General features: G+C 55.6%; 3 non-coding genes across 3 annotated transcripts in view; all 3 read left to right on the top strand.

Moving 5' to 3' along the window:
* Positions 1-3,429: 3,429 nt before the first annotated feature.
* Positions 3,430-5,338, top strand: LOC126447587 (small subunit ribosomal RNA). Its single transcript, XR_007583787.1, has one exon. It is a non-coding gene; the product is annotated as a small subunit ribosomal RNA (ribosomal RNA).
* A 351-nt stretch (positions 5,339-5,689) lies between these two features.
* LOC126447576 (5.8S ribosomal RNA) lies at positions 5,690-5,844 on the top strand. Its single transcript, XR_007583777.1, has one exon. It is a non-coding gene; the product is annotated as a 5.8S ribosomal RNA (ribosomal RNA).
* A 188-nt stretch (positions 5,845-6,032) lies between these two features.
* LOC126447594 (large subunit ribosomal RNA) overlaps positions 6,033-7,500 on the top strand; it is a 4,222-nt gene continuing 2,754 nt past the window's right edge. The window contains exon 1 of the ribosomal RNA XR_007583793.1: positions 6,033-7,500. This exon is cut by the window's right edge and continues 2,754 nt beyond it. This is a non-coding gene — a ribosomal RNA (large subunit ribosomal RNA).

Raw genomic sequence — 7,500 nt, 5'->3', positions numbered from 1 at the left:
CTAACCCATGTTGTGCCTTAACCTAACCCATGTTGTGCCTTAACCTAACCCATGTTGTGCCTTAACCTAACCCACGTTGTGCCTTAACCTAACCTACGTTGTGCCTTAACCTAACCTACGTTGTGCCTTAACCTAACCCATGTTGTGCCTTAACCTAACCCATGTTGTGCCTTAACCTAACCCATGTTGTGCCTTAACCTAACCCATGTTGTGCCTTAACCTAACCCATGTTGTGCCTTAACCTAACCCATGGTGTGCCTTAACCTAACCCATGGTGTGCCTTAACCTAACCCATGTTGTGCCTTAACCTAACCCATGTTGTGCCTTAACCTAACCCACGTTGTGCCTTAACCTAACCCACGTTGTGCCTTAACCTAACCCACGTTGTGCCTTAACCTAACCCACGTTGTGCCTTAACCTAACCCACGTTGTGCCTTAACCTAACCTACGTTGTGCCTTAACCTAACCCATGTTGTGCCTTAACCTAACCCATGTTGTGCCTTAACCTAACCCATGTTGTGCCTTAACCTAACCCATGGTGTGCCTTAACCTAACCCATGGTGTGCCTTAACCTAACCCATGGTGTGCCTTAACCTAACCCATGGTGTGCCTTAACCTAACCCATGTTGTGCCTTAACCTAACCCATGTTGTGCCTTAACCTAACCCATGTTGTGCCTTAACCTAACCCATGTTGTGCCTTAACCTAACCCATGTTGTGCCTTAACCTAACCCATGTTGTGCCTTAACCTAACCCATGTTGTGCCTTAACCTAACCCATGTTGTGCCTTAACCTAACCCATGTTGTGCCTTAACCTAACCCATGTTGTGCCTTAACCTAACCCATGTTGTGCCTTAACCTAACCCATGTTGTGCCTTAACCTAACCCATGTTGTGCCTTAACCTAACCCATGTTGTGCCTTAACCTAACCCATGTTGTGCCTTAACCTAACCCATGTTGTGCCTTAACCTAACCCATGTTGTGCCTTAACCTAACCCATGTTGTGCCTTAACCTAACCCATGTTGTGCCTTAACCTAACCCATGTTGTGCCTTAACCTAACCCATGTTGTGCCTTAACCTAACCCATGTTGTGCCTTAACCTAACCCATGTTGTGCCTTAACCTAACCCATGTTGTGCCTTAACCTAACCCATGTTGTGCCTTAACCTAACCCATGTTGTGCCTTAACCTAACCCATGTTGTGCCTTAACCTAACCCATGTTGTGCCTTAACCTAACCCATGTTGTGCCTTAACCTAACCCATGTTGTGCCTTAACCTAACCCATGTTGTGCCTTAACCTAACCCATGTTGTGCCTTAACCTAACCCATGTTGTGCCTTAACCTAACCCATGTTGTGCCTTAACCTAACCCATGTTGTGCCTTAACCTAACCCATGTTGTGCCTTAACCTAACCCATGTTGTGCCTTAACCTAACCCATGTTGTGCCTTAACCTAACCCATGTTGTGCCTTAACCTAACCCATGTTGTGCCTTAACGTAACCCATGTTGTGCCTTAACGTAACCCATGTTGTGCCTTAACCTAACCTATAATGTGCCTTAACCTAACCTAAAGTGCGCCGTAACCTAAACTATATTGCACCTTAACCTGACGCACGTTGTCGCTGAACCTGCTCTGTAATTGTTATGCAACCCGTTAAAGTAGTGTAGTGTTGCCTAACCGCAACCCTCGCAATATAGTTCGCTACTCGCACTGCCCGGTCCCCTGTGTATCGCGTCATGTTAAACACCTTGCAGGTGTTGCTGACTTTCCACATGCTCCTGCTATACACTGTAGTGTGGATAGCAGCAGGACGTACATGCCCCCCCCCTTCCCCCCTGCCTTCGCAAGCTGGTCGGTGAGAAGTTTGCATGTTCAATGCCCTTCGCATGCCGACGTACTCAGCCTACGTTGTGGTACGGCCTGTCACCTGTCCGCCGATGTACGCAAAACCCACAAACTGTACTGCACATTGCTCCGTATGTACTGAATGATACATCGTGGCCCATGTGACCGTATGACGACAGCGCCTAGCAACGGCGGACCATACAGTCCAAATATTGTGCACGCAGCTACGTGTCGTCTCCCTATAAGAGCTGGATTGCAGTGTGGTACGCCATACAGACGTGTGGGAGGAACGGACGCCCTGGATGGCGATCAGCATGAGCAGTCTGTTGATGTAGTGGAGCGTGTATTCGGACGTAGTCGTCTCTTCTCACACACCGTGATAGCATGTTGCACCGCGTTCCACATCTGCGACATGCTGCAGAGGCGGGCTGACAGTCGTTCGCGCAATGGACACCGCATACGTACGGGGTCTACCTTCCACGTGTTCTCTAGGCGTGCACATGTTGTTGCGTCTATGTGGGCAGACGTAGTGTGTTGTGACACCTGACACAGGCATGCAATACTCGTTGCAAATGGCGATGGACGTGTACGTTTGCTGGTGACGTTACGCAAATGAACAACCGGTAACCCGTTGTGGTGCGGTTGTTCTCGCTAGAGGTGAATCAGTGTTGGCGACGATCGGTCGAGCTATTAACCGGTTGTTTCAGGGATACCCACCATGCCCACGAACGTGAAAGGGGACCCACCATGCCCACGAACGTGAAAGGGGATCTGGGTGTGAGGCGATACGCGGCGGTGGCTGGGTGGGACCGTCCCCGGCCGGTGAGGGGGGGCCGCCCGGCGTGCTGGCAGCGCGGTGCGTGGGCGCACGCGCTACAGCCGGCTGGTGGGGGCGGCCGGTGGCAGGCGCGCCGGCCGACGGACGCGGCAGGCGGCGCAGCTGCGCGCCGGCGCCCCCTGCTCGCGGCGCCTTGCGGCCAAAGTAGGTCCTCGCGGGCCCGGTGCGAAGCGCGGTGGCCATCTGCAGTGTGCTGGTCCGATTGAGGACTTTGTGCGCTGAGGATGCGCCGCCGCCCGGCGCTCGGCGCCGCGACGCCGTCTGCTGCTCGGTCGCCCCAGCGGTTCTCGCAGGTGGTTTGTATCGCAGCTGTGCGGACGTGTTGGCGCGTGCGCTGTGCTGGGAGAGTTCGCTTCGGCACCCAAGTAGGGCTTTTGTCCTTCTGTGGCGCTGGCGTTGGAGCTGCCGGTCACCGTAGGTGGCGCGTGTTGTCTCCCGCCGGCAATGCCACGACAGCACGCTCCCGGGCCTCTGTCGGCAGCGGCAAGCTCAGTTGGGAGCACGGGTGGTCGCACCTAAAGCGTCTACTCGCCTAACTCCGGGCGATTGCGCCTCTCTCGAACCCGACCAAGTACTTAGGACGGCGCTGCGCGCCGCCGGGACCTGAGAGGGTTTCGAGGTGTGTTGTGCAGGGGAGCTCAGCCTCCTCCTGTTTGCAGAATAATTGAGCGGACGCTTGCGTGTTCGCGCGGGCCCCCGGGACACACTCCCGGGCGGCCGGCTGCTCAGCTCTAGTTGACGCAGCTCCCTGGTTGATCCTGCCAGTAGTCATATGCTTGTCTCAAAGATTAAGCCATGCATGTCTCAGTACAAGCCGCATTAAGGTGAAACCGCGAATGGCTCATTAAATCAGTTATGGTTCCTTAGATCGTACCCACGTTACTTGGATAACTGTGGTAATTCTAGAGCTAATACATGCAAACAGAGTCCCGACCAGAGATGGAAGGGACGCTTTTATTAGATCAAAACCAATCGGTCGGCTCGTCCGGTCCGTTTGCCTTGGTGACTCTGAATAACTTAGGGCTGATCGCACGGTCCTCGTACCGGCGACGCATCTTTCAAATGTCTGCCTTATCAACTGTCGATGGTAGGTTCTGCGCCTACCATGGTTGTAACGGGTAACGGGGAATCAGGGTTCGATTCCGGAGAGGGAGCCTGAGAAACGGCTACCACATCCAAGGAAGGCAGCAGGCGCGCAAATTACCCACTCCCGGCACGGGGAGGTAGTGACGAAAAATAACGATACGGGACTCATCCGAGGCCCCGTAATCGGAATGAGTACACTTTAAATCCTTTAACGAGTATCTATTGGAGGGCAAGTCTGGTGCCAGCAGCCGCGGTAATTCCAGCTCCAATAGCGTATATTAAAGTTGTTGCGGTTAAAAAGCTCGTAGTTGGATTTGTGTCCCACGCTGTTGGTTCACCGCCCGTCGGTGTTTAACTGGCATGTATCGTGGGACGTCCTGCCGGTGGGGCGAGCCGAAGGCGTGCGACCGCCTCGTGCGTGCTCGTGCGTCCCGAGGCGGACCCCGTTGAAATCCTACCAGGGTGCTCTTTATTGAGTGTCTCGGTGGGCCGGCACGTTTACTTTGAACAAATTAGAGTGCTTAAAGCAGGCAAGCCCGCCTGAATACTGTGTGCATGGAATAATGGAATAGGACCTCGGTTCTATTTTGTTGGTTTTCGGAACCCGAGGTAATGATTAATAGGGACAGGCGGGGGCATTCGTATTGCGACGTTAGAGGTGAAATTCTTGGATCGTCGCAAGACGAACAGAAGCGAAAGCATTTGCCAAGTATGTTTTCATTAATCAAGAACGAAAGTTAGAGGTTCGAAGGCGATCAGATACCGCCCTAGTTCTAACCATAAACGATGCCAGCCAGCGATCCGCCGCAGTTCCTCCGATGACTCGGCGGGCAGCCTCCGGGAAACCAAAGCTTTTGGGTTCCGGGGGAAGTATGGTTGCAAAGCTGAAACTTAAAGGAATTGACGGAAGGGCACCACCAGGAGTGGAGCCTGCGGCTTAATTTGACTCAACACGGGAAACCTCACCAGGCCCGGACACCGGAAGGATTGACAGATTGATAGCTCTTTCTTGATTCGGTGGGTGGTGGTGCATGGCCGTTCTTAGTTGGTGGAGCGATTTGTCTGGTTAATTCCGATAACGAACGAGACTCTAGCCTGCTAACTAGTCGCGTGACATCCTTCGTGCTGTCAGCGATTACTTTTCTTCTTAGAGGGACAGGCGGCTTCTAGCCGCACGAGATTGAGCAATAACAGGTCTGTGATGCCCTTAGATGTTCTGGGCCGCACGCGCGCTACACTGAAGGAATCAGCGTGTCTTCCTAGGCCGAAAGGTCGGGGTAACCCGCTGAACCTCCTTCGTGCTAGGGATTGGGGCTTGCAATTGTTCCCCATGAACGAGGAATTCCCAGTAAGCGCGAGTCATAAGCTCGCGTTGATTACGTCCCTGCCCTTTGTACACACCGCCCGTCGCTACTACCGATTGAATGATTTAGTGAGGTCTTCGGACTGGTACGCGGCATTGACTCTGTCGTTGCCGATGCTACCGGAAAGATGACCAAACTTGATCATTTAGAGGAAGTAAAAGTCGTAACAAGGTTTCCGTAGGTGAACCTGCGGAAGGATCATTACCGACTAGACTGCATGTCTTTCGATGTGCGTGTCGTGTCGCGCAACACGCTACCTGTACGGCTCGCAGTAGCTGTGCGCCGCGTGCGGAACCACGCGTTCGTCTCAAAACTAACGGCAATGTTGTGTGGTACGAGCGCTGAAGCGCTGGAGCGGCTGGCCTGCGGCACCTGGCGCCTGGCGCCGGTTTTGAATGACTTTCGCCCGAGTGCCTGTCCGCTCCGGTGTGGAGCCGTACGACGCCCATCGGCCGTGAGGCCGTTGGACACTGAACGCTGGAACAGGGGCCGCCACACGCCTCAGTCCCGCCTATGCAACTGTCTTGAAAGAGATAGTGGAAACTACGAAAAGATCACCCAGGACGGTGGATCACTCGGCTCGTGGGTCGATGAAGAACGCAGCAAATTGCGCGTCGACATGTGAACTGCAGGACACATGAACATCGACGTTTCGAACGCACATTGCGGTCCATGGATTCCGTTCCCGGGCCACGTCTGGCTGAGGGTCGGCTACGTATACTGAAGCGCGCGGCGTTTGCCCCGCTTCGCAGACCTGGGAGTGTCGTGGCCGCCTGTGGGGCCGGCCGCGTCTCCTTAAACGTGCGATGCGCGCCCGTCGCCTGGCGGTTCGCATACCGGTACTTACTCGGTAGCGTGCACAGCCGGCTGGCGGTGTGGCGTGCGACACCTCGTACAACGACCTCAGAGCAGGCGAGACTACCCGCTGAATTTAAGCATATTACTAAGCGGAGGAAAAGAAACTAACAAGGATTCCCCCAGTAGCGGCGAGCGAACAGGGAAGAGTCCAGCACCGAACCCCGCAGGCTGCCGCCTGTCGTGGCATGTGGTGTTTGGGAGGGTCCACTACCCCGACGCCTCGCGCCGAGCCCAAGTCCAACTTGAATGAGGCCACGGCCCGTAGAGGGTGCCAGGCCCGTAGCGGCCGGTGCGAGCGTCGGCGGGACCTCTCCTTCGAGTCGGGTTGCTTGAGAGTGCAGCTCCAAGTGGGTGGTAAACTCCATCTGAGACTAAATATGACCACGAGACCGATAGCGAACAAGTACCGTGAGGGAAAGTTGAAAAGAACTTTGAAGAGAGAGTTCAAAAGTACGTGAAACCGTTCTGGGGTAAACGTGAGAAGTCCGAAAGGTCGAACGGGTGAGATTCACGCCCATCCGGCCACTGGCCTCCGCCCTCGGCAGATGGGGCCGGCCGCCCGCGCGGAGCAATCCGCGGCGGGGTCGTGTCCGGTTGCCTTTCCACTCGCCGCGGGGTGGGGCCGTTCCGGTGTGCGGTGGGCCGCACTTCTCCCCTAGTAGGACGTCGCGACCCGCTGGGTGCCGGCCTACGGCCCGGGTGCGCAGCCTGTCCTTCCGCGGGCCTCGGTTCGCGTCTGTTGGGCAGAGCCCCGGTGTCCTGGCTGGCTGCCCGGCGGTATATCTGGAGGAGTCGATTCGCCCCTTTGGGCGCTCGGGCTCCCGGCAAGCGCGCGCGGTTCTTCCCGGATGACGGACCTACCTGGCCCGGCCCCGGACCCGCGCCGCTGTTGGCTCGGGATGCTCTCGGGCGGAATAATCGCTCCCGTCAGCGGCGCTTCAGCTTTGGACAATTTCACGACCCGTCTTGAAACACGGACCAAGGAGTCTAACATGTGCGCGAGTCATTGGGCTGTACGAAACCTAAAGGCGTAATGAAAGTGAAGGTCTCGCCTTGCGCGGGCCGAGGGAGGATGGGGCTTCCCCGCCCTTCACGGGGCGGCGGCCTCCGCACTCCCGGGGCGTCTCGTCCTCATTGCGAGGTGAGGCGCACCTAGAGCGTACACGTTGGGACCCGAAAGATGGTGAACTATGCCTGGCCAGGACGAAGTCAGGGGAAACCCTGATGGAGGTCCGTAGCGATTCTGACGTGCAAATCGATCGTCGGAGCTGGGTATAGGGGCGAAAGACTAATCGAACCATCTAGTAGCTGGTTCCCTCCGAAGTTTCCCTCAGGATAGCTGGTGCTCGTACGAGTCTCATCCGGTAAAGCGAATGATTAGAGGCCTTGGGGCCGAAACGACCTCAACCTATTCTCAAACTTTAAATGGGTGAGATCTCCGGCTTGCTTGATATGCTGAAGCCGCGAGCAAACGACTCGGATCGGAGTGCCAAGTGGGCCACTTTTGG

The sequence above is a fragment of the Schistocerca serialis genome, unplaced genomic scaffold, assembly GCF_023864345.2.
Source record: "Schistocerca serialis cubense isolate TAMUIC-IGC-003099 unplaced genomic scaffold, iqSchSeri2.2 HiC_scaffold_513, whole genome shotgun sequence".
In the NCBI taxonomy this organism is placed as follows: Eukaryota; Metazoa; Arthropoda; class Insecta; order Orthoptera; family Acrididae; genus Schistocerca; species Schistocerca serialis.
The sequence above is the reverse complement of the archived record's forward strand: the minus strand, read 5'-3'. Positions and strand labels throughout refer to the sequence as shown.